This window comes from Musca domestica, unplaced genomic scaffold, assembly GCF_030504385.1.
Source record: "Musca domestica strain aabys unplaced genomic scaffold, Musca_domestica.polishedcontigs.V.1.1 31, whole genome shotgun sequence".
Classification (NCBI taxonomy): Eukaryota; Metazoa; Arthropoda; class Insecta; order Diptera; family Muscidae; genus Musca; species Musca domestica.
Window position 1 is genome coordinate 4,491,552 of NW_026712309.1, and position 25,549 is coordinate 4,517,100.

The 25,549-nt window shown below is 32.7% G+C and overlaps 1 protein-coding gene across 5 annotated transcripts in view; it reads left to right on the forward strand.

Annotated features, from left to right (window-relative positions):
• Positions 1–4,325: 4,325 nt before the first annotated feature.
• LOC101891910 (putative fatty acyl-CoA reductase CG8303) overlaps positions 4,326–25,549 on the forward strand; it is a 37,606-nt gene continuing 16,382 nt past the window's right edge. The window contains exons 1-2 of one of the 5 annotated variants that reach the window (XM_005176937.4): positions 4,326–5,030; positions 25,272–25,296. The gene's annotated coding sequence lies outside the window, so the exon portion shown is untranslated. Of the gene's footprint in view, positions 5,031–18,726; positions 18,746–24,761; positions 24,941–25,271; positions 25,297–25,549 lie in introns of those variants that run through there. The other 4 variants (XM_020040046.2, XM_059125082.1, XM_059125081.1 and 1 more) reach the window with 4 other exon arrangements.

The following is a 25,549-nucleotide window of genomic DNA, read 5'->3' on the forward strand; positions in this document are numbered from 1 at the left end:
CTGCTTTGCGATGAACTGTTGGATTATTTCGAATATTTGTATTGAAATTGTTGTCTTTAAGATCTCCGTGTTATCAAAGACGATAATAGTGGTGGTGGTGGTGTTGATCAGGTGTTTCCATAGCCAATGCTATGGGGATAATGTTTAGGGCATTCACCTGATTGATCAAGGACAACCTTGACTTAGTTTGTAACCGAACGAGTTGTCGAGTAGCCAAAGACACACACCACGAGCAACCAGACAACAAGCAAAAATAACCCAAAAAAGCGTTCGAGTGTTTCGAACAAGCGTCTACGTTTCATGTGCCATTATATAAGATTTGATGATCATCGTGTGGCGAGACGGTGACGACTACAAAAAAATCAATATATTTTTCTTCTCCGTTTTTTTCTTTCTCGCTTGCCAGAGAATTGATGATGACTATGGGTTTTTGGTTGGTCAAACCTTTTTTTACCCGTAGTGTGTGTGTGTGTGTGTATGTGTGTGAATCTATGAACCTTTGTTTAGTATATATTTTGTTTCTCAAAATTTTGAAATCGAATTGAAAATTCAATAAAATAAATATAGCTTCGCTATTTCTTTACAACAAATGTTCAATTAATTGAATTGAACCAATGTTTGATTATTACAATCAATGGCCAAGACAAGGTTGAACCCCATCACCGGTGTCGCGTTTCTTTTTTTCTCAATTTTCTTACCTTTCGATTCGGTCACCAGCAAATTCAATTACCACCGGACAATGGCCGTTAATTACATCTTCGTAAATGTTGTAATTGCCAAACAATCAATGAATTGCATTGGGGAAAAAATACGAATGTGTCTATGTATGTATGTACGTATGTAGGTAGGTAGGTATGAATTTGTTTTTAATGGGCTTTAATGACCTACATTTTTCTTGCCACGAGACAATTACAACATAGAATGAAATGAAACGAAGCTATGACACGTGTGTACTTTGAAGATGCATTGCGAGTTTGAATAGTTGTAACGGAATCGTTGATTTATAATAGCGAGTTTATATCAGGATCATTTATATCAGGATTAACTTTGAGTGTTTACATACACCCATGGTAGAAGAATATAGGCAGATGCATCAACGCTTGGGAACATTGATATGTCAACAATTTTAAAATATTTTTTTCAAATATAAGTAGATTTTTATATGTATTCTTATACGACCTCAATTGGAAGTTATAATAATATGCCTTTTTCAAAAATTTTTACAAATTTCAATAATTTTTCATTCAACATTTTATATTCCAAAATCGGTTTGACAGTTAATTGTCCCAGCAGCTGTGTCGATGCGACTACCTGTATTTCTCTGCCATGTATACACCTATAGAAGGATAAACAAGTAAAAAAACATTAAGTTCGGCCGGGCTAAACTTTTAATACCCTCCACCTTAGGGTAAAAGAAACATTAGAAGAAATGCGGCAAAAACCATTAAAATGCCGAATATCGGGAGGTATCGTTATATGGGGGCTATACCAAAACGTGGACCTATAATTATAATGTTTCGCTACACGAACTAGGACCCATTATGACCCACAAATACCAATTTTTAGACAAATCAGTGAAAAAATGTGGCAAAAACCATAAATATATCGAATATCGGGAGGTACTGTTATATGGGGGCTATAGCAAAACATGGACCCTTACATGCAATGTTTCGCCACCGGAGCTGGAACCCATTATGACCAACAAATACCAATTTTCAGACAAATCCGTGAAAAAGGGTTGCAAAAATCATCAAATTACCGAATATCGGGAGGTACCGTTATATGGGGGCTATACCAAATCATGGACCCATACATGCAATGTTTCGCCACCGGAGCTGGAAACCATTATGACCCACAAATACCAATTTTTAGACAAATCCGTGAAAAAATGTGGCAAAAAAAAAACTAAAATACCGAATATCGGGAGGTACCTTTATATGGGGGCTATACCACAACGTGAACCTATACATGCAATGTTTTGCCACACGCTCAGGGACCCGTTATGACCTACAAATACCAATTTCCAGACAAATCCGCGAAAAAATGTGGCATAAATCATCAAAATACCGAATATCGGGAGGTACCGTTATATGGGGACTATACCAGAACGTGGACCGATATATCTTATTTTCAATACCAACCATCCTAGACACAATGCAAATAGCTCTGCTTTTGGCGCTCTACGTCAAATAATGTGGGTTGTATCGTGATTTCAACAGACAGACAGACAGACAGACGGACATCAAACCAATTTTTGAATCGACATTTTTGAATGAAAAATTATCCAAATTTGTAAAAATTAAAAAAAATGCATGTTATAACAACTTCCGATTGGCGTCGTGTAGGAAAACATATATAAATCTACTTATTTTTGAAGGAAAATTTTGACATATCAATGTTCCCAAGCGTTGATGCATCCACCTGTATTCTTCTGCCATGGAATACTTACAAAAGAGAATGCAAATAATAGCCCAAAATAATGCAGCGAAAAGGCTAATGCGTAGACGATTGATAAACAGTATCAGTCGGGTTTGCCGACCCCCCAACCAACGCTCCATTATTTAAATATATTTTGACTTGTATTATGATTATTGAGTTTGTGGACCCTCTATAGAGTAGGTTCCGAAAAAATGGACCAATATTGTCCGTTTCGGGTCGGAAATAAATAAATATGATATAAATATTGTGATGTGCCAGGTTTGGACAATATTCGTTACCTCCTTCACTTTATATGAGATATGTGATCATTTTTAGAAAATGTTAACATATGGGTGAAGTACCAGATAAAGGCGACTAAAGTATTCCATTTTCATACTTCATCTAATACAGATAAAAATATTGGTATGGGCCGAAATCGGTTGTAGATATATGGGAGCTATATCTAAATCTGATCTGATTATCACCAATATAAATAGGGTTCGTCCTTGGGCCAAACAAATGTTGCTTGGAAAATTTAATCTCAATCAGAAAATAATTGCGACCTGCTCACAAGAATACATGGACAGACAGATTAGCTGTGTCTGGTTACTTTTCCTGTAGGAATTGTCCAGCAACATCTTTCTGAGAGAGTAAGGTAGTTTTATTCTCTTTTGCAAGGAAATTGCGAAAAGTAAACAGACGGTATTCCTGCAAAAGCTTGCAACTAATCAGCTGATTTGTCAAAACAAACCAATTTGTCTTCCATTAAAAGAATTAAACGAAAGGAACCACCACCAATTTCACAAGTTTTATAAATAAAAAGGAAATATGAGCAATAAAAGGAAGATAGATTTGATGTGTTCCGCGGAATTATTTAAATCTGTTGCTAATGACATTTGTCTAAAAATGTTGGAAATAGTCTTTTATTTTCTTATTACATATTAATATTTATGTTTTTCACATTTTGTAAAGTTGTTCCAATACAATACAATATTTTCCAAAACAATATTTTCAAATTAAAATCACAAAAAGAAATAAATAAACAATAGAAAACATCTGATTGAATGTCGATGAATGAGAAGAGGAAGAGTTGCAAGAGATTGCAAGAAGAAATTTGTCCAGCAAGAATTTGCAAACTCTCACTGAAAGAACTGTCAAAATTTCTCTCTCCAATCGCTCTCTTTTGCAAAACTTTCGGGTTAACAGACGACTTCCAGTAACAATTTGTAACAATTGTTACAAATTTTAGGGTAACCAGACACACCTATTAATGAGAATTAAATGAATGTTTAACAAAAACTAAGAGAAATTAGCAGCTTGCGCCAGAACACCATCTAGCTCAGCACTGCTTCATAGGTCTTCTTTCTGAAGATGACATGGGAAATGAACCAAATTCCCAACCACCGACTATAGAGCACCTCGCAAAAGAAAACACTCAACACAAAGACTCAACCAAGACAACACTCAATATATTGATGACGTCTTCAAGTTTGAGCCACAAGAAACCGGCCAAGCAATGTCTTGAGAGAGCCAGGAATGCTTGAGTGCTGTGCTAAACCACAATGCGTTGACGATGGTAGACCAAAAGATCATTTTTAATGGCATGTTTTTTCGGTTGGAATTCAACAGCAAGAGGTAGGTGAAGACAAAACCGAAAAAACACAACTCGGGAAACAACAAATTCCCCAAAAAAACTTTAAGTTACAACAACAATAGCATTATGGTTTGACATCCATAGCTTGTCAATTAAGTTTGTTTGACTTGAGCTTGGCTGTGGAGCGAGTGTTGTGTGCAAGCATGGCGAGTGAGCATGTATGACGACTTTGGCTTGTTGTTGGCAGCTTGCCTGCTTTTCTATGGGGGGCTTTGTGGCTCAATTTTGAGTTTTGTTACCAATACAGCGATCAACTTTTAACTATCAGTCTTGACTTGGCCAGCTTAGCAGACGGCAGTGTTTAAACCAAAAAAATCACAAAAAACGAATGCGAATTGCAAAAGTTTCGTTGCTTGAGAAAATCCAAAATAAAAAATAATAGCAAATAATTTTGTTGAACAAACGAAATCGAAATAACATAAAAAATAAAACGAATTTAAAAAAAATAAAAACAAAAAAATAATGACAAATAAATAATGGTGTTTAGAAGAAAATCGAGGAGAAATATTGAAATTTAAATGGATTTAAAATCGCCAAAGAATTTGAAATCTTCAAAACAAAAGAAATTTGTGAAAAATCATCGAAGCTCGCTAAGAAGTGTGAAGAAGCAAAGCAAAACAACGACCTAACAAAATAATCGTTGATATTTGATTGCAACATTTGTTTTCCGTATCAAAAGATAAACAACAATAACAACAGCAATAAAAATAATAACAAAAACAACTGCAAAAAGATAAATTGATTAACAAACAACAACACGCCTGTCTGTCCTCTGATTTATGCTCGCCATCTAATATTGTGACACTCGGGGGATTTCTTTTCTTCTTTCTGTTCTGAAGAGCGTGGATTCTTATTTTGACTCACTGCCGCGTCGTCTCGTTTACATTCAAGTGGAATCACATTTCTTAACGCTTCAGTTCCGTGTTTTTTGAGACAAAACCGAACCATAAAAAAAGAGGTAAGCAACTATGAGCAGAATTATTAAAAGTTTTGGGGGTCAGTGTTGCCATATTCGGATTTTGACTTCGTACATTTTTTTTTTTCTTGAAAACTAGTCAAGACACTAGTTATTGAAAATAATGTGATATATGATGTGATCAGGGATGGAGAATAAGAAACCATAAAATAACAATAGAAATAGAAGGTCCTTTTAGAGTTTGTGGATTTAACGAGAATTATTAACCAAGTAGTCTGTAGTCCTCAAGTATTCTATTGTTCGAGGGCCTTCTAAGCCAAGTGTTCTACAGACAAAATAATTCCACTGACCATTTATTGACAGTTTAAATCCACTAAATTTCATATGTGTAAACCAGAGCTGTTCAAGAACAAGAGCTCTCTTGCAAGTCTAATTTCTTTTAATTCTTCTAAATAATCAACAAATAAGTGTTCAAACATTATGTGTACAATTTTTGTATCAATACGCTTTATAAATAATTTTGGACAACATTCATGTTGAAAAACAATTGAAATGATTAGTAAAATATAATTTTATGTTTTCTCTTCAATTATCTCTTTTTTTTTGTCAGCGAAACCAGATGATACTCGCGTAGTGTAAACATACTCTTAACAGATGATCTCTATTAGGGGAGCTCACACCCAATGCTCAATAGTTCACTACACTACAATCATGGTAGAAGAATAGAGGTACACAGCTCCACACAGCTGCTGGGACAATGAACTGTCAAACCAATTTTAGAATTGGGAATTTTGAATGAAAAATTATTTAATTTTATAAAAATTGTTGAAAACGCAAATTATTATAACCTCCGATTGGCATCGGAAATATTTAAAAAATTTAGACATATCAATGTTCCCATTGTAGAAGAATACAGGTAGACGCATCGACACATATGGGACAATGAACTGTCAAACCAATTTTGGAATTGAAAATGTTGAATGAAAAATTATTTAAATTTGTAAAAATTGTTGAAAAACGGGTATTGTATTAACTTCCGAATGACGTCGTATAAGAAAACAAATAAAAATCTACTTATATTAAAAAAGACATTTAAAATTTTTTGACATATCAATGTTCCCAAGCGTTGATGCATCTACCTGTATTCTTCTACAATGCTACAATCACGGCAGAATACAGGTAGTCGCATCGACACAGCTGCTTAGACAGTGAACTGTCAAATCTATTTTAAAATTGAAAGTTTTGAATAAAAAATTATTCAAATATGTAAAAATTGTTGAAACATGCATATCATAACAACCTCAGATTTTTGAAAAAAAAATCAAAAATGTTGACAATGTTGACAATGTTCCTAGGTTAGCCTTGATAATTGACTAATCACAATTCATAAAATGTATGATTTTCATAGTCGCAATTATTGTGATTGGTCAATTTTCTGGATTAACCTAGATAGATATTTGTGTGTAAACGTTCTTCAAGAGATTTTATAAGTTTATGTTTACAAACTGGGTTATATAAATCTAATGGGTAATATGCTGAATATAATCCGAAAATAACTAAATATGGTATGGCGAAAAATGTTCTATCGAGAGAATTGATATTGAGAAACAAGTGCTCATTCTCTTGCGAGCGTAGGGTATTATGCAAATTCCAAACCGGATCCAAATGTATGCTTACATGATGTATGTATATATACTTAATATACTTTAAAGATACATGGTTACTTTTGAAAGCTTTCTATATACATATAAAATGTGCCACGCTTTAAGCCATATAAATATTTAGAATAATCTTTTTTTGTTCAAAGGCTCAAGCCAACGCGCACACCCCATATATCAGAATATAAATGGCCAGATAAATATTTTATTTGCCGTCAAACTAGACTAATGTGTGTGAATTTATTGCTTAGAAAAAATAGAAACAAAATATTTCCCAATTCAATAAATGCCTAGCACGCATAGTCGGAATTAACCAGTTTTGTCGTTGAGTTGAATACAACAACAATTTTGATAGTATATCTGAAAAGAATCCAGTCATCCCATTCAATTTCAAGCTCTTTTGTTTATTTTATAAATTAAGTAAAATCTAAAATGATTCTGACACTAGTAGGGCTAGCGCCAGGGTTGTATTTGGTCGTTTTTTACAAAACAAATAAAAACACTATTTTTGAGATTTTTTCGATTTCAAACTTGAATTAACTTTGCACTGGGCAGTAGAAACATAATTGACTTTATTAAAAAAAATTATATTATTTTTAATAAAAGTATAATTATAAGCTTAATTATATTTCCAATTGGCCTATCATGCCGCAATACCTAACCGCGCCAGCTGTTCAAAAAGTCACAATAAAAGGATACGTAATTTATCACAGCTGATCATCAAACTAGCTGTCAAATCACTGTATTTTTAATGTTATCACAATACAAATGATATAGAAGTAGTAAACAAGAGTAACACAATGTTGACATTAAAACGTGTTTTCATACGACACACTTGCATATGTTTTTATTTCTTTTGGTGACATTGTGATTATATTGTATTTTCTAAAAAAAATAATAATTTTTGGATGATTTTCTATAGCACATTTAATTTTATATATTTTCACACAACAAACAACATTTATGATTAAATTATTTTTTTTCGATGAAAATAGCACTCGTTGTGTTCAAAAAAGTACGTATGTACTATACTCATGTGTTTCACAACTGAAATGTATCACACGAAATGGGCAACTTCTATATTTACGACAAATAACTTATTTGTAGATATACATATTAACATTTTTCTTTGGGTCTCTCGACAATTTCAAAATGAGGCGGATATGACTATGAGAAACAGCTCTTTTCTTGCTGGATTTCGATAGATAAAAGCTGTCCTCTGCATTTTATTGCAAAAAATTGTCGTATTTTACTCAACTTTCTGATTTACATTATCGGTTGAAGCTGTTTTTAGATAGGTTTACCTATCCTACTAATTTGCGATCAGATCATAGCTTTCCGCAAAAAATTAAATCTAATGACAATTTACAGATTTCACAGCAAATAAAACAGTGATTTAAGGTATGCTCGATATTGAGTTCCCCATAATAGCTTGGTTCCCGCATGGTTCAAATATGCATATCCATCTCTGCATTTTCTGTAATTTACCTTGTCAAATTTCACTGCCTAGCAAGCAGTTTCCCATCTCTGATTTGTGTATGTATAATGGATTTAGAAATATACATTTTGAAATTGAGATGTTGCCAATTGAATAATTTTGAAATAATTAAAATAAAACTTTACCTTCTTAATTCTACCGTGGGTTCCCAAGCATTACTACTTCTTTGGTAAAAGCCGCAAAAGATCAACTGCCAGACTATCATCTCCGTTGTATTCTCCCACAGAAAGATAATTATTTGAAGTGTGCGGAAAAGTAGCAACATTGTCAACAATACTAACGCTATCAAACAGCTGATAAAAATAAAAAAACAGAGTTGTAAAATATGTATGTTTGCAGATTTTTTTCATGATTTTCAAAAGAAAATTGCCGACGATTTAAAAAACAAGGCATTTGGTTTTATTAGACCATCAGATATCACGTGGAATTGCACTTAATAATATGTCAAATTAACTTTTTAGCAGATTTTAAACCAAATTTAAACCAATTCGTTAAAAGTTCCTAATTTAAACATACAAAATAGTAGAAGAAAGCTCCATTTTAGTTTAAAGAGAAGTGAATTATTTGCAAATATTTGGAGTATGGGCTTTTTGTGCAAAAATGGTAAAAGTAGTAGAAACATTTTTATCCTGGAACACAACTAATATTGCATATTTTCTGACTTTTTGATGACAGTCTGTGATTCCATCATGGTAGAAGAATATAGGTAGATGCATCAACACTCGCGAACATTGATATGTAAAAATTTCTTTAAAATATCTCCAAACATAAATGCATTTTTCAACAATTTTTACCAATTTCGATATTTTTCATTTAAAAACTTCAATTCCAAAATTGGTTTGACAGCTCGTTGTACCAGCAGCTTTGTTGAAATGCGCCTACCTGTATCATTTTATCATGGATTCCATTCACAATAATCGTTTTGACAACACGTCTAGATGATCAGCTGCAGCAAATGGAGCAACTATTAATTGTGCCATAGTCTGGAGTCTGGCATTGCAAATCTATTTTCGTTCAAACAATGGGTTGTGTAAAATCGAGGCTAGGTACTCTATTTTGACTAATATTTGTTTGATTAATTCACTATTAGAATGCATTTTGACAATTCGAAGGAAACCAGCTGGTATTAAAGTACGTTCACATACAAATCTTTTTACGGGTTTACTCTGATAATTGATCAATCGCAGTAAAACTGAACATTATAGAACGTTTAGATACAGAATTCTATCCCGATTAAATTATTTTTATGCGGAATGCATAAAAATGCGTCAGCAACGACATTACGAGTATTTACATTTTGTATTGGAACAACAACAAAAATAACTTTAAATTTTATTTGCCCATGATAATACATCGGAAGATGCATTATTTTCGTTTCAGAAGGTCACCACTGTGAATCAACACTTATTTTCGAACAAAAATTTACTCTTAGGTTTTTGTTGGCTATTTTTTACATTCTCACCTGGTTGTTTATGCATAAGTAAACAAACGTCAGCTGAGTGACGTTTATATCCTTCTAAGAGTATATAGTGGTATATAAACTCACAAGATTAACCCACTTAATTTAATAAAACCCAGTTGATTAATACTCAATAGTATAAATACAGTATTAACTTTGATAATTGACCAATTTTGACTAAAGACAACATACGAGTACATTGCATTCATTGTGAGTGGCCAATTGTTAGGTTAACTCAGGTACAGGTTCAGATTTTGAGTGTAAACGTGGTATTAGGTGCCAATTGAAGTAGTAATACTCACTCGATATACTAGTCTAGACTAGTCATATCACAGAAAACTTCCACAATTCTATAATACTCTATTATAATACTCTTTATAAAGATTTTATATCATAAATGTAAAATATACAAACCTATAGGTTGGTATTTTAACCGACCAAAATTCATTTTTGAAAATTTAAAACTTTTTGGTCGAAATAAACCCCCCAAAAACGAAACTCTATGGCATAGTTTCATAAGTTGCCAGGAGAGTCTACTGCTATATCAGTCCACTCTCTGAGTATCGCGAGAATTGAGTCTATGCATGTTCGCACTGTTTTTTTTTTTTTTTTTGTTTTTGTTCTTGTAGTTGAGACACCTCTTGTCTGGCTATTTTTCAACACCAGAAAATTCAAGTCATTTCCTTCAAACCATTTTTGTAAAAATTTTGAAGGTTTGTTTGTTTACAAATTTGTGTTTAGTTTTTTGTAGTTGTTGTTTAGTTTATTTTTTGCTTTTCATTCGATTTTGCATTTATGAGGGTTGCATTGGGCAATCGTCCGTTTATTATTTGTTCCATATTTATCTGGGTTAGTTATCGTTTTATTTTAATGAATGAATGAAATGCCCCCTGATGCAGATGTATGTACACATACATATGTTATTATGGAATAATAAAAAGATGATACCTATTCCAAATTTTTGAAAATTGGAACAAATTTAATTCAAAAAATGGCATGATTTCTAATTGAAGAACACTTCCCTTAGATCTTCTGTAGAAAAATGACCCCTTTAAATATTCTCCTCTATATTGAAGACTTTAGTGAATAAAAAACATAAATGGACGTAGAAAATATCTTAAGGTGCAGCTACTTAAAGAGTTTTCTTTACTATGTTAAGCCGATGACTTTTTCGTAAAAAAACAGAGGAGCGTAGGGTGAACTAGTATCAATTATGGGCTAATATTGAACTAAGTCAACCTAACACTACTTTGTCTTGTCGTCCTGCCGATGACTTGAGCCAGTAAAAAAGCCTTATAAGTATCTGCATCTTTAGAGTAGAATTCTTCTTAACATTAATGACATATATGATATATGATTACTTCAGATGGAATACCTTCGACATGACTTCTATAATTATACCTCCAAAAACAAGAAATTGATAGATTACCTGTAAAAATCTAATAGTGAAAAAGGACTTGTAAAGGTCTTTCATATACGTAATAACGCAGACAAGACTTAAGGTGAAAGTACATAAAGTTTTTTTTGGACTGGCTAAAGTCATCTGCTAGCTTTGTCGTAGAGGAACAAATGACTTTTAGGTTGACTTAGTTCGAATTCGGCCCTAAGCTCATTTGTTCTTTTCTGAAGAAGCCTGTCGATGACTTTAGCCAGTCAGAAAAGCGTTTTATGTATTCTCACCTTTACTTTAGCTCTTATATGGAAAGAAGACATTTAAAATCGCATCTGTTTATATAAGCTTTAAAACTCTTCTGTGGATATAAGTCATTTAAGGCTCCACTACAGAGAGAAAACCTTTTAAAGGTGTTCTATGAATAGAAAAGAGAGACAGAGACATCGATAGATACCAACTGTCTATGCATCATAAATCTTAGGTGGAGGTTATAAACACGCATAGCTATCTCATATGTGGCAAGCAACCATGCTGCACATTCTTCTGGGTAATGATTACATCCCGTAACATACCACATGCAGCAATTGAACATTCTATATTATTTATTTCTAATGACTCGAAAGTCTGCTTACAACATTTTCTTATCTTATTTAATGTGGAATGAATTAAAAATATTCCTGTTTAACAAATCTCTCTCATTTACACCAGGTAGCCCCGCTATTCTCTTTTATTACAAAAACATGTTAATTTATCCATGAACATCCTCACAACAGTTCTATAAACCGAAGAAATTTAGAACTCTTCTTTGTTAAAACGAATCTTAAAAGCTTTTCAGTGGATTTTGAGGTTCCCAAAAATACGAAATTCTCTCCGCAATATCGTCAAAAAGGGGGGTGTAACATAGTCCACTGATATTTCACTCCCTTTGTTATCCAATTTTCTCTCACATTACTTAACACCGATTTAAATTCCGCATTTACAAATTGACCATAGGCTAATCGTCCATTTGAGATTTGCATATTTTTATTTTTGCATTAATGTTGTCATTTTTCGCTTTGGGCATTTGGAAAAACTTTCATAATCGCGATTTTATTAGTGAGTGATCAATACTACTGATTTGTGCCGAAACTAGAGATCCAAGCAACGAATGACGAAAACGGAGAAGCAAAACTTTATCCGAAAACTAAATCTTCCACTTTGGCTCAGACCAAAGGCAATGACAAAAATTTACAAAACCAAATCTCATTAAAATGATTCATTGCCAAATATCAGATTTTGTTGCGGTGGGGAAGTTAACAACTGCATAAGATCAAGACAACACAGACTATTAAGCAATGCCGAAGCAAAAGCTTTAACAAAAAAAAAGAAATCCCCCAAAATGAAAAAGAAGTGAAGTCCATGAAATTATACAGCTGACTAAATTATAGACAGCACCCTCAGCAACGGTGAGATAATATTTAACACAACTGCGAACGGTGTTAAGCTCCTCTAACATGACGATAAATGCCATAAACATAATATGAGAAATAAAGACGAAACCTTTTCAAACCCAAAGAACTAGAACCAGTTCAGATGAGAATAGACACTATTTGTCTTCTCCTTATTGTTATTAAATTTAGTCTCAATCTCACCAGAAGAATTTATTTTTCTCTATATTTTAATTACCAATAGAAAACTGTTATACTTTTTAAAAATATGTAAGTAATGACACATAATTTTAACTGATAAATTGAATCTTCTTCTACGTTACTTCCTGGGTACAGGGTAATTAAAAGAAATGATGCTATTTTTTGGAAAGCTATCAAATTTGAATATGGTGTGACAAATGCGTAACTTTGAAATCACCCTCATTCAGTAGCCTAGCTTTTCATTTCATTGTATGGCTCATAAAGAGTTTATGAGCCATGAAGCCATAGGGAAAGGCAGAAAATATGTATCTTAATACATAATTTTAAACGAGATGTATGTACAATGTGTAATTATGTTTACATATTTCTTTCATAAAAATTTGCGTAAAATTTGCACTACCATTGTCTCCACATCTTCTTCTGTCTCGTCTAATCCAATATCATCCTATCTCATCTCGGCACCACTTAAAAGAGTTGGAACTGAGTTTTTCAATCTAAATGTACCAGTACAACCAGCTTAATTTCAATAGAACTTATTGACTTTGTCGACTCAATTGGAAGACGGCTTAACACATTGGTCCTTATTCAACTCGATGTTGACACATTCCCCTATCTGTCAAACTCCACCGAAGCCATAATATAGATGAGAGAACCCAACCTCCCCTCCCTGTGGTGTACTTTTCATGACAAATTTCCTTCTGAAGTTTCTGAAATGTTGAAGTTTTTTTATTTGCCCTCGAGCATTTAGTTCTGGCGATTCATGCATGGATTCCTGTTTTAGTGATCCTTCAATGTCAAAAAGGCAGCTAATATGTAGTTCTAAATTCCCTATTTTTTTTGTATATAGACAGCAACAACGTACAATTCGGTTTCTGTTAAATTTCCGTTGATTTCCAAGTGCAAAAAATTAAAACCATCCCCATATTCCTTTTTACTAGCTTAAGTCATCGGCTGCCTTCTTCGTAAAATAAGAAAGGAGTTTTAGGTTGCCTTAGATCAATTTCGACCCATAATATATACTTGTTCTCTCTACGCTCTTTTGTTATTTTACCTAAGAGAGACAAATAGAAAAATCCAACAAAAATATAAAAAGCCTCAAAGACAGATAAACAGAATTTGTAAAAATAGGTACATAAATACTGATAAATATTTTCTTCAAAAACAATTTTTAAACATACGAGATTGATATCAGGTAGATACCAATTGTACACATGTCTATGCACCATACATCTTAGGGGGAGGTTATAAACAAGATATTTCGCATTATATGTATCAATGAGAAGGATTTTGATCATATACTATCATTAATGAATATATATTAACCCACTAAATTTTAGAAGAACGAAATCCACATTATCTTATAACGTCCTAAATTAATATACTCTTGCTACAGTTTCTTAAGTGCATAATGCTTCAAAGTTGTGATGAGCTCAACCTATTTTGTTGTTTTGAGCTGAATTGCTGTAAATCGGAAAATATGTATTCACAAAAATATATTGTTCAGAAGAAGAATTTATAGGAAACCTCCTTAATAACAGGATATTCCGATGTCTTAATATTTTACCAAATTTATTTGGTCACTTCCAGCGGACATTCAATTTCACTACGAAGAATGGTTAATTCTAACAGTATGTCAATTTCATATTGCGTGACATCACATTTAAATGGATTTTGGTAGATGTCCAATAATGGTTTTATATATTCAAAATCTGCAAACTATTGCCCCATTTTATGCAAAATGCCTTCTATCATTAACGCATATTTAATAGTAAGCAATTTCTTCGGCCAAAATTATCTCGATTTTGGGAAAATTAAAGATATTTCGGGACTTTAACTCCTCTGCTATGAGAAGCATTTTCATTTTAAATTCCATAATCACTTCTCATAAACCACTTACATTCAATTCTTTGCCCTATATTTCTTTATTCAAATTATTCAGTATGGTTAAAATATCTGTTAATAATGTCAGGTTCAATAAAAAAACCTTGAACTTTCATTATCATTCATTCTTTAAAATTTTCCAATTCTAAAAATTCCTGCACATATGTCCTCAGCTCATATAATCGGTGAAAGCACTGTCCGTGACTGAGCCACCTCACTTCTGTGAAAAGTTTCAGATCCGAATACTAGGGACCCTTTCGTTTTAAGAAGTTAAAGAAATTTCAGTGATTCAACGAGTTATGTCCTCCACTGATTTTATTTATATTTTTTTTTTTCGATTAGCTTCATTGAGGGTTGCTACGTTACAAATTTGGTAGCTAGTGCAAATAATAATAATGTTCCAAAAGCCATCTAATAAACCCATCGTTTATTAAAAGAAAGAACAATTTTTCAGGAACAATATCATAAATTACCTTAGCTTTTACATTACCATACATAGGATCTATCGTAAATATTTGTCTATCTACACATCTAATTCAAATAGCTAACTGACAAACGTTATTTATATATGTGCGCTCATCTAGTGCAAAACAAAAAAAAAAATATACAGGTATTCCATTTTTGAATTATTGCAGCAGAATGCTCTGATAGAGGCAGAGATTCAGCAGAGCTAATATTATGCTTGATTTTAATCGTAGTTTTATAAATAATATTCCTTCTGTTTGGACCATCTGAAAAAGGTCTCCCTTGACGTACAGTGTCTAGACTTATTATTTTAGAAAAGTTTTTCTTTAATGGCTTATCGAGCTGGCTCTTCTCTTCATCTACCTTATCCTTAGCTTATAAAAAATGGTATTTTTCCTTAGAAATTGCGCTGCTTTTCTTTATCCTCGTAGTTATTTATTTCGCTATGAAAATTGTTAAAATGGCTTCTCAATACGTCATGTTTATAAATGTTTTGCTACTTAAAATACAGTGTAGAAGAATATAGGTAGATGCATCAAAGCTTGGGAATATTGAAATGTCAAACAATTTTAAATGTTCCTTCATATATATGTTTTCCTGCACATCGCCAATCGGAGGTTGTTATGATATGCATTTTTAAACATTTTTAACGAATTTGAATGTTTTTCATTCAAAATTGATTTGACAATTTATTGTCCCAGCAGCTATGTCGATGCGACTACCTGTATTCTTCTACCATGGCATGCACAGTAGCAATGCGTGGGGCGACACACATCTTAATTCGTCGGCTTCTCATCAACGACTGATTTTTACTCTAATTGTGACTTCATGTTGTTTGCAATAACAAAGTGCTCCTGCAAATTTTTGGAATGTCAAACATTATTTACATATTTTTGACTATTGTTTGTCTTTTGTACTGTAATTTCAATTTCAATAATGTATTTTGACATTACATATACTTGGACCATGGTTTATATTTTTTCGTTCGAGTCTGCCCATAGCTGGTTTATCCATATGAGCTTAAGGGAAGAGCAAATTTGCTCACCTATACCAGGGTTACTATTCTCCAATATCTTTTATTGCAGGCATCCATAACTACCTGCGTCATTAGTAATTCTCGATATCACTATGAACGTACTAGGCAATTTTCGGACGATTTAAAGCTACTAAAATTTTATTGACTGACAACGTCGTGTCGAAATTCCTAATAACCACTTATATTCTTCTTCTTCTCGTTCACTATAACCAAGTTCGATACCGATTGTCGAATATATTTGACAACGGCATTCAGAGACATTTATTGCTGTTGCTTTTCACTTTATATAATAATATTAATAATATCATGCAATAGCATTCATTTTTTATAAAATGTTATAAAACATTTTACAGAACTTAAATCAAAAACATTATTCATTTTTTGAAGAATTAAGACGAAATTAGTGGTTTTGATATAAATTAAACAGATTAATCACATTTTCAAGAAATAAAAATATATTTGTGATTTCAATTAGATATTTTTGACAAAGCACTAACAGAACTCCATCATAACAATCTATTTTTGGCAACATATTTGAAACACATCTGTCCCGTGCTATGTGAATAAATATTTGTAAAATAGTCTGCATTCGAAAAGAACTGATCGGTTATATATTTATTGAAATATGAGATCGGCGTCCCAATTCCAAATAAGTTTGTGTTTTCAGAACCTGGCACAAAAGAAATGCCTTCATGATCTTCTGGCTTTCGAACTGCACACCAAGTCATTTTACATTTGAGCATATACGCATGGCGATTTTCGTTAACAATTTCTTCTAATATTGCTTCCCCAGGCAAAATGTCCTGTGCTCACACTTGTGGCACGTCAAAACAATCCTTGTCATCATCTTCGATTACATCATCAACATCCGAATGTTCTTCAAGCATTTTCATGATATCATCGTCTGTTAATTATTCCATTTTCTAGGAAAAATGAAGAAAAAATACTTGATTTTGCCAGTACACGTGAATTTACTTTAAAAAATATACCACCTTTGAGGGCCAATGTCGATTATATTCGACAACCCAAAAGTGTTTCCAAAAGGAACCACATAATGTTTGTAATTTTTTTTATATTGGGGTTTTTACACTTGTAACAATATTCACAATTTTTCACATTTTTTCAATATTTTCCGATTTCAGCAAATCTGATTTTTGGTTCAGAAATGTACTCTTTTATGTTTATCATCAACAATGCAGGGCTGTGTTTAAAATTAGATAATTGGTAATCGTGTTTTAACAATGGATGTGTTCATACCTTATAAGAACTTAAACCAAATCGACTATAGTAATCCGCAAAATCAGTCTGTTTAGTTAAATGAGAAACTATGACCTTCCAGGCAGCTTTAATTCCACATCTTTCAAAAGATATGACACATTCGGCCATTAGGACAAGTTCTTCTGAATGTATTTCATAATATTACAATTCAGAAAATCCTTCACACTAAATTCTTTAAATTCTAAGTCTCATAATGTCTGAGATACATATTCAAAAATTTGTATTTTCAGGAATTTTGTAAACTTTAAATGAATCTCTCGCCATTTACCAGGTCAAAGTCTGAAATGCATAATTATTTGCAAAAATTCCTTGTGAGACATAAAACTGCGATACCAATCGACAGCGATACTAAAACGGTAACTAAATTTTTGCTTCCGTATCGCAAATTGGATGACTTTGACTCTGGTCATTGTCACAGCAGCAACAAACATTATTTCCAAGAAAGAGTAACAGCCGCAGTATTGGATATTTGTTGTTGTTTTTGATGTGTATTCAAAATAGTTGGTAATCTTATTTTTAAATTTTGATAACAACAAAAGAAACGTAGTTTTTTAATATTCTTGAATATATCCAAACACACATGTGTATGTGTGTGTACGTATAAAACATTTATAAAGGTATTCAAATACGCCAATAGAAAAATCATAAACTATGCTAATGAATTGGTTTAAGAAAGAAAAAATTAAAAAATCCAAACACGTTTCCAAAGAACATAGACAGCCAAAGCTTGGCTGATATACACAAGTGCATACATATAGCCATATACAAGCATACATGTGTGTTGTGCCTAAGTCGTATTTGAAATGAAAATATTTTAAGATGCTTCTTCAATATAAATCATTCATAACAAAAAAAAAAAAATGTTGAAAAAAACCTTCACAAGTTCTTTTGGTTTTATGTTGTGAAGCGGCAAGGGTTTGAGAAATTCTACAGCATCATTATCAGCCCATTACTAATTATTATTCCGAAGGTACAAGTATCTAAACATATTTGAATTTTTCATAATTTTATTTTACTTGTTTCAAATTATCATTTTCCGCATTTTGTTGCTCTGTTATTTTGCTTTCTTTTTAAGTTTCCGTTTCTTCGACATCTTCGTCTTCTCTTTCTGCATACACCTTTTTAGAGATAATAAAAATTCAATTCGATAAAATTAGAATATTTTTGTAGCGTTTCAAGAACCTTTGCCAACCATCACCATCATTGCCAAGGACAAATATGAATATTTAGTATTGATATTTAAATGCAAATTCTTCTTAGCTTCTTGTCTCTTTCCTCTTTATTTTGTTAACTTCTTTTTTATGTGTATTCTTTTATTAAATCAAAGCATTTAACATTTTATATGATTACATGTTGTAGTTTTTTACCATTGCCAGTCAGTATTAGTTCGATGGTTTAACTAAACGGTTGTCTGCTATTAGAGAATAGTTTCGAAATCGAAAAACAAAAAAAACATTAACGGTGAGAAAAACTATTTGGAAATAAGCAAACAGAAAAATATTTCCTCCGTGGTTAAAAGGACTGAAAGGACAAAACTTAAAAATGATTTGAAATTATAACGTGTGTAGTTGAACTTCTGAATTGAAAAATTAGAAACTATTATACATTTACAAAAAAAAGTGATACAAGTGAATGTAGTTAAAATAATATATTTTTAAATTAAAGTAAAAAATTCTTCAATGTAATTTATATTTTAACATATATAAAGCGTTTAGTAATTCTTGACCGATCACGGTGCTACGTTTTATAAATATGTCCTTAGAAAAAGTGATGCTTATTGATTGATCATGGATGTAGCCTACTTTTGGCTTTATAAAATGGTTTAGTGATGTGTTGCCGATTATCAATTCTTAATTCAAAAAGCTTAGGCTATGATATATAAAATAGTTTTTAAAAAGGAACTTGCTGACTGATCATTGAGAATTGATTATAAATCAGACCGAACGCCATCTACATAAAAGTATTGATATTAATATTTTGTTGCCAATTCTTGGATATATAAAGCTGTGTTATATGGTATGTGACTGATCATCAGTTCCCAGGCCAAATGGCAGCAGCCATGGTGTACAAATTACTTAAAAAAAGAAGAAATTGCTTACCCATTATTGGGAGTGAATAACTGTCATCTATATTTAAGCCAAACGCCATAATTTTTACATTTTTTTAAAATTTTATTGAATGAAAGCAAAAAAATGTCGGAAATAGCATCAAATTTTAGAATAAATTTAGATTTGTTCGAATTGGTCACCTTTGGCACGAATTGTGGCCATCAAACGTCCAATGAAAACGTCACATGCTTCCCGAATGTTGCTCTGCGGTATTTTGGTCCATTCCCGGGGAAGCACTTGCTTGGGGTGATCAACACTGGTATTTTTTAGTGCCAACCTTGCTTTCCAAAATACTCTAGGCACAATAGTCCAACGGATTGGTATCCGGAGATTTTGGTGGCCCATGTGCGGTGGAAATGAAGTGAGGTACCTCATTTTGTAACCATTCTTGGGTGCAATGGTGCTGAGTCTTTTTGGAATGTACAAGGCCTGCGGCCAAAACATTTGCGTGCCAAAGTCTTTAATACACCTTTCAGAATATTTTCGCGATAATATTCGGCAATTATTCTGATGCCACGGCCGATTAGTACGAGCGGAGAGCGACCATCGACTCTTATGGCGGCCCACACCATCACCATGGCCAGCGCTTGAGTTCTGATGGCCAATCGAAGGTGCACATTTTCAGCTGACCTTTTTGTTTGTTTACAAACTGCTGGACAACGAATGTTTTCTCATCGGAGAAAACAAAATTCGGCAGTTCATCACTTTCGGCCCAGCGAAGCAACTCTTTAACTCTTTTGAGTCTATTTTCTTCGTGTTGTGGTATAAGTTCTTGCACTTTTTGGAATTTCAATGGCTTTACCACGAGTTCATTTTTCAATATTTGCCGAATTTAATATTGCAATATGTTTAGTTAACGAGCCATTTTTCGGCCACTGCGACGCAGGTTTCGATCAAGTCGCTTCTTTACTTTTCAAACCATTTCTGCTGATGTTGCTGACTTCTTCCGTACACTTTCTTGAAGATTTATTCACATTTAAATGCTGGAGTGCTCTAACGGTAGCCACTTGTGGTTTTGCAGCCAAATATAAACTTTTTTTCTGAAAAATTCTCACCAAAATGATTTTGTACGCTTGTTAACAATATAATGAGCTGTCACTGGAACAATTTTAACAGCTGTCAGACGAGTGGTTTAGAAATGACAGCAGTCTGAAATTGGTTGCAGTTTTTTCATCTCACCCTGTATACACCATTGAACTTGAACATGAACTTTCCTAACAGAGCATGTTTACAAGCACTGTTCCTTTTTTAAGACGATCCATAGCTAAATTATAGACCAAACAGAATAAGGTTGACAGTGAAATAAAACACGAAACGTGCGTAAGCTGTTTAAACCAGTGTTGCCAAATATATAATAGCTACAAAATTGCCCTTTACAAACTAGTTTTAAAAACTTAAGAGTGTATTTTTTACTATCGCGAACATTACCTTTGTATGATTTATTTTGTAGCCCACTATAAGGCAACAATAAAAAGATCAGGATTAGAGATTTGCCACCGATAATCAATTCGCAGATTGGACAACTGATGCAATGCAATATATAAACAAGTACTAGAAAACCCGAGCTTGCAGATCGATCGTAAAGAGGATATTATCAAATTTAGCGAGCGACATCTACATTTCAATTCTTTTAGGCTACATAAAGCAATTGAGTGATATGTGACATATCATTAGTTCTCGATTCGACTAAGGCTATAATGTGAACATTGATTGTAGAGAAAAAGAGGCGTTCAGAAATATCCCGTAGATAATAAACATACCAAGCATTTAATAAGAACGCCATCTATATTTAAATATTGTTATTCAGTAGCAGTAACAGCCGGCAGTAATATTAAAAACCATAACTAAAATGTACTAACCGGCCACAAATTCGTTATTGTTAGCGTTTGATAGTAGGTTCCTGTTCCCGGTATGTGTCCAAGGAGCACGATAATGCATCAAGTGATGGTTGACCGGTAATGCTAGAATATTGAAAATGTACATGATTAACTATGAGGATTGATGTCATTTACTAGTATTTTTTCTGGTTTTGAACATACGCTTTTTACACCTCAGTGGAATGCTAACTTTTAATTGACTGTTTTTAACACAAAATCCAGACATCTTCCATCTACTGAAATTCCGTAAAGAGTAGACGGAAATATTCATTCAATAGTAGAAAACATTTCTAGAAATGGTTTGTGTGTTTTAGCTTCTTGACCTTAGGTTTCATATACAAATTAAAACAAAATTATTTTATTTTGTATTTTATTCCCGACGTTTCGAAATATTTTTCTATAGTTATACCCTACAACACTATGTGTTGGGGGTATTATAAGTTTGATTGGGCCAGAATTTATGTAACACCTTCAAATATTGGTTTCCCATATAGGAAAGTATATATGGATCTTCCTAGCTCGCCGAGCTGAGTCGATCTAGCTATGTATGTCCGTTCGTCCGTCTGTCCATGTTAATTTGTAATCACGCTACAGGTCGCAATTATGGTCCGATCCTTACGAAATTTTGCACGAAGGTTTGGTTAGGGTCAAAATAGAAGCCTATTTTTTGGAGATGATCGCCAAATGTTTAGGGGTTGAAATGGACCAAATACTGAAAAAATGTCGGATTTTGCAGTAGCTATACAGGTCGCAATTATAGACCAATCGACGCGCAATTTCGCATGTAGCTAGAGTTTAGGACAGGGAAGAAACCTACCAATTTGGGTGGTCATCGGATAACATTTAGCGGGTAAAATAGACCATATCTTTTTTGTTGAAAAAATTCAACATTTTTCATTAAATCGCGAATATTTTAAATCCCGGCGAAATCACGAAGCCATGACAAGGTTACTTCTGATCTTTACATTGATGTTAACATCCAACAAATCGGATATATAGCAAAATATGTGCGATATATATGTCTATCAAAGAAGATATGCTTGAAAGATCTCTTATATGTCGAGAACGGCTGAACTGATTTCGACAGTTCTCATTAATTCAGAATGGTCTCTTGGCAGGAAAGAAAAAACGTCTAAAAAATTGCATAAAAATATCTCTCTAAAGATGAAAATATTGATTTTGTAATATTTTCTCATATTTTTTCCATTTTGTCATATTTTTGGCATATTTTCATTTTGAATTAAACATTTGGTAATATTTCTACAGCTAACAAAACTAAGTAGTTAGGATATCAGGATATCATATATATATCGCATTTATGGCCCGATCCTTACGAAATTTTGCATGGGGATAAGATGAGGGCCAGAATAGAAGCCTACTCTTTTTGGAGATGATCGCCATATATTTAGGGGTTGAAATGGACCAAAAAGTGAAAAATTGTCAGCAGGTCGTAATTATCGCCCGATCCTCACGCACATTTGAATGGGGGTTACCGGACATTGCAAAAGCCAAGCAGTTTTGGATGGCCATCCAAACTATTCAATGTTTGCAAACTATTATAGACAAAATACGAAAATGTTCATTCGAGTGACTTTTTGGAGAATTCACAAATACAGGAAAGACGCACTTCTGACTATTTCGTTAACGCTGATTTCGTTGAAGAATATAGTCAAATGTCTGTATCTCATATAGATGCGTTTCAGTCAAAACCAATGTTAATAAATGTTAATCTTTTGCCACTTCTGAGAGATTATAGGTCTTTGGGAAATATTAGTTCCAGATCTAGGAAGACCATTTACGTGCAACATCTTCCAATAAATTGGAAATGAGCAAATTAGTTAAAGTTGCTATTATTCGAAAATTAGAGAACGAAACCTGATGGTTTTCTTTTATTATTTGTCACAATATCTTGTGGAATTCTTTCGAGTATCTCGCCTTTATAAACTGTATCGTTTATTATAGTGTTGTAGGGTATTCAACGGTCGGCCCCGCTCTACTGTAGCCTTTGCTTACTTGTTTTATAGATCAAAGCGTTTTATAAGTCTTCCACAGATGAATGCACGCCATCTACATTTCAATTTTGCTTTTATAAATTATTAATGTTTTGCGGATAAAGTGAAAACTTTCGCCGCATAGTGAAGTTGCCATCTGAATGAAAACGTTTAAAACTATTTTCTAGAAGACATTTCGATCTTTCATCTATTAAAGATATGTAATTAATAACACACCAATTAAATATTGCTTATATATGAAAGGTCTCTAAAGATACTTCTATCCTTAGAAAACGTCTATATTGCAGAGACCCTCCGCATGCCATTCCAAACTTGAAAAATGTTGTATAAACACTAGGTCTTCCATAGATAAATACATTTTATCGGCATTACGCAGCATCGAAAATATGGAAAATATTTAAATTATAATGTAATCATCTACCAGTTTTACGTAAATGTACTCTTAAGAACACGTTTAGACTACAAAATTCAGTTCTTCCATCTGTAGTAGTAGTTCTTCAACAATAGCATATCTAAAAGTGCTCAGTATTTGCAGAGAAAATGTACCTTCTCTAAGCCTTTCACAACGGAAAAAACAATTTATCTTCTCTGGATCTATGGATCTGGAGCAGATAGCAATAATATTTCAATGAAGTGTATTTAAAGAATATTCAAAGGTCTAAATTGGTACTATTCAAACGAACAGCAGAGAAAATTCCTTTATATATTTTTAAAGGCCTGAAGAGCGAATCGGAATGGACTCGTTATATGCCTTTTCATTTAAGGTGTTATCGATGAAAAAGAGTCTGTGCGGCAATCAGTGTCATGTCATATTGTTGTTTTGTCTCCCCTTCACACAAAAGATTGCGTGCATGGCGTCATCTGTATTTCAATTTTAACATTGTCATTTTTCAGGGTTTTTTTTTATCAAAATCTCTATTTAAATATGTTTTTGCGTTATATAGATTGTCAATTCCTTTGATTATACGTCAAATACATGCCGAATCTTCATAAATCGCTTAATTTAGATGTCAGTGTGTAGAGTGTTAAATATAGCGTATAGCTGCTTTCTATGTATAGAATACCCTTGAAAGAAAACAAATATTCTAGTAATTCTATTCTCCAGCGGTTTAGATCAATAACTTATATTTTTTTCTTTTTATTATAAGTATTAATCGATCGATATTCAATACAGCTGAATAAATATTAATTAAATGTGAAATGGCTATTGATTTATTAGATATTTACAAAACCCAAATTTCAAATTAAAACAAAAGAACTCAAATAATAAATAGTATACAAAAATATTTCTCAAAGCGCAATTATTTCTTTAGAAGTTTTTTGTCTCTTAATTTCAAAAACATTCTTGATTTGACGTCGTACCAAAAAAAAACAAGTGTTTGGGTTTTTGCTCAAAACCATTGAATTTGATTTTTTTTTTGCTGCTGCTGCTTTAAATTTATCAACAAAATTAGTAGCGTGTTATTGACTTTGAAATGGCAAGCAGTCGCGCTAACCTCTACGGAGGTTAGCTATAGGTCTGGTTTAAACCAAAGCATAAGTTTATTTCATACTGTGACCAGTTTGAGGTGTTGAGAACGGCTACGTCTTGTTTTGGCAGTAAGTCAATGTCACAGACCTAGCAACGACTTTGGTGGACACTTGTTTCCGTTTTTGGGGGTTAGTAACAGAAGTTAAAAATAATATTCAGATTTTTTTTGATATTTCTTTTGAAGACTGAAGTTCAGGGTCAGTCATGTGTACACCAGGTCGTTGGGACGGTAAACTTAAAAAAAAAACTATCGACAGTTATCATTTTTAACGGTTAGAGACTGTAATGAGTGAACATTAAACCTAATGACCCAATGAATTTATTTAATTTTTGATTTATTTTCAATTGGTTTTTACTATAAATTGTAAAGGTGTTTAACTTATAAAAATTGCATTAACATTATAATCTATTCAAGGACATTTTTTTTTAATTAATTTCTATTGTTTTTCTTAATTTCAGAAATTCGTTAAAACATAATTTATATGTAAGTATTTGAGAAACCTTAAGTTCACAAATTCAAAATCACATAAATACTTTTCACAATCCAAAAAAAATATATATAAGGTCCATTATAGATAGAAGGCCTTATATTAAAGCCTTTAAAATCTATCGAAAATCTTTCGTGGCTCAGAGATACTTAAATCTTAAAAAGACCTCTAGAAAAATTGTCTATAAAACAAAGTTGGAGTTAATGTAGGAGCGAGTGAGAGAATAATAAAGTTTAGTGATGCACGGGA